The sequence below is a fragment of the Aplysia californica genome, unplaced genomic scaffold (assembly GCF_000002075.1).
Source record: "Aplysia californica isolate F4 #8 unplaced genomic scaffold, AplCal3.0 scaffold00898, whole genome shotgun sequence".
Classification (NCBI taxonomy): domain Eukaryota; kingdom Metazoa; phylum Mollusca; class Gastropoda; order Aplysiida; family Aplysiidae; genus Aplysia; species Aplysia californica.
The window spans coordinates 78014-80889 of NW_004798168.1; positions in this window are offsets into that span (position 1 = coordinate 78014).

The following is a 2876-nucleotide window of genomic DNA, read 5'->3' on the forward strand; positions in this document are numbered from 1 at the left end:
GGAGGGAAGGAGGGAGGGAGGCGGATTAGTGCTGTGAGGTTGTTGAAGGGGACGGGGTCGATGAATAAAAGTAACACGGGAAAGCGGCAAAAGAGAAGAGAGATGAAGAGATCTAGCTAGCTAGAATTCAGATATACAAATAATATGCCAAGAGCTCCAACGTTTCCCCACACCTGTCTTGTTCCTCGTCTGCAGTTCTCAAGATCATGTCCAGTAACCAGAGAGTGAGGATTTTGTCCACGATTTGTAGGATTTAGTTCTTTGCCTTGTAGACAGTTGCGTTGTCTGATGATACAGAGCATTCCCCCCCCCCCTCTCTCTTTCTCTCTCTCTTTCTCTCTCTCTCTCTGACAAACACACAGTCATAATCACCCCCTCTTTCGTCGCGATCATCACAAATGCTGCTATCTGTGTGTCAAGCCGTGAGTAAAGTCGCTGGCACCTGGCATCAGAGCGGGAAAATTACAATGTAGAGGAGCAATAATTGACAGTTGAAAGCCATATGGGAACCACGCAATTAGACACTGGGAAAAAATATCGATGATTACTGCCTTTCTTTGAAGTGTTTATGTAAATAAAAACTGCGGTCCTTTCGACGTACGTCTGTTTTAGATTATATTATCGTCGCCGTCGCTCATCAATGTCGTATGTCAAAATTCCAGGTTTTGAAGAGAAGCGAAAAGCCGTTTAATTTCACTCAGGATGTTATCTTAATACATAATGTTTAATTCGTCTAAGTGCGTTACTATTCTAAGAAGAGCAATGAGACTAATTCTAATCGAAGCGCCTCACTAAACTCTACAGCATACTTGATTTTCATTTTTTTCAAAATTTGGACATACGACTTTGTTGAATGACAGCAACGACATGGCACGTAGAGGTGACTACGGCCGGTTCTGATAACCGTGATTTTGATGGGCGGGACTGAACAAACCAGACAGTTGTTCAAATCAGACAAAGTAAAAATTTTTTTGTCTAGTTTTTGTTTTTGTAAAGTGTTTTACGGCGCAGGCAACTGCATAAGGTCATATGAGCGCGCGGGACACACCTAATATTTTCAGTTGGTAGGAATTTTTGAATTTTTCCCGGGTGGCGGCCGAAGCCTACTTTCGTCGATTTTAGACCACCAAGGGATCTTTAACGTGCGCAACTTGCACACACGCCCTCCAAGATTTTTCGCCCTTGTCCGAGAAGGCTAGGTGTAGATCTTTCCTACCAGAAGATCAGGGGTGTGGCTGAAAGACAGCAGTAAGGAGGAGCCAAGGAGTAGCAGTAGAAAGGCTGCAGAAAGAGTCAGGAGCCCAGAGGAGGGGGCAAAGGAGGTGAGGGGGTGGGGGCAGAAAGTGGAAATGAAAGCAGAAAACAGAACATTGCCAGAGAGCAGGAAAGGAGGTGAAAGGAGACCATTTTAGAGAAGAAAATTTTTCGGTCTCTACCCCGATTCGAACCCGGGACCTTTGAATGAGAGGCCAACACCTTAACCTCTAGGCCACGAGAGGCCCAAAAGTTATTGATTGCGACTAATTCCACGTTTCCCTGGTCTTCATTATCATTAGCCTTTCTCCCCCAGTGCCGGAGTATAGATCACCAACAAGATCTCTCCCTGAACTTTTTCTTTCTCCTTCCTCTCGGATTCCACTTTTGACTCTCATTCAGAAGGGTCCAGGTTCGAAACCTGATGGCGACAGAACATTTTCTTCTCTGAATTTTTTTCCCTTTCACCACCCTTCCTGCTCACTAACCATGTTCTGTCGTCTGCTTTCGTCTCCACTTTCTGCGCCCTATCTCGCTCCCTTTGCCCCCTTTTCTGGGCTCCAGACTCTTTCTGCTGCCTTTCCGCTGCTGCACCTTGGTTCCTTCTTACTGCTGTCTTTCAGCACAACCCTGATCTTGATGTAGGTAAGATTAACCCCTAACCTTCTCGGATAAGGGCGAAAAAATCTCGGAGGTCCTGTGTGCAAGTTGCGCACATTAAAAAAATCCCTTGGTGGTCCTAAAATCGATAAGAGTAGGCTCTCACTGGTAAAATTAAAGGCAACAACATTCAAAATTAATTCCTACCAAACTGAAAATGTTTACTGTGTTCAGCGCGCTCATATGACCTTATACAGTTGTGAGTGCCGCGAAACACTTATCAAAAACAAACAAACAAACAAAAAACTTTAAAAAAAAAAAAAAAAAAACCCAGAAAGAAAACTCCATTGCAATGCCTCCCCTGGGTTACTTAAAAAAACAAACAACAACTCTCTCCCTATACCGTCAGCTACATAAGGTGGAGAGCAGTCGACCTGGACACCTTCTCCAGTCTCGGCACATCCAGGCCCTGGGTGGTAGCCTCATCCCTAATTGTGCCTCTGTAGCTTCCAGTCGGTCTACCTCTTTTTCTTGTTGCAGTTGGTCTCTAATACCATGTCTGATAGGGCAATCTTGTCTTCAGTATTCATAGAACATGTCCTAATTATGGTCTCCATCTTCTCCATTTTATGGTCGTGTTGAAATCGTCAATCCCAGCTGTTTCCTTTTTGGATGGGGCAAAAACTACCATTTTGACAAAATATAACCGATTCGACTCGCAACTTTGAACCTACCCCCCTACCCCCCCCCAAACCCAAACAAACAAACAAACAAAAACAAACAAACAAAAAACATACACACAAACAAACCAAAAAAAAACCCCCACCACCAAAAACCCAACGTGTCTGATTTCGAAGGTCCTAGTCACGTTTAGTTGAACTGAATCGTTTAAATGCGTGGTTGTGTGTGCGTGCGTGTGTGTGTGTGTGTTTGTGTGTGTGTGTGTGTGTGTGTGTCTGTGCGTGTGTGTGTGTGTGTGTGAGTGTGTGTGTTTGTGTGCGCGCGCGATCGGGCGTGTGTGT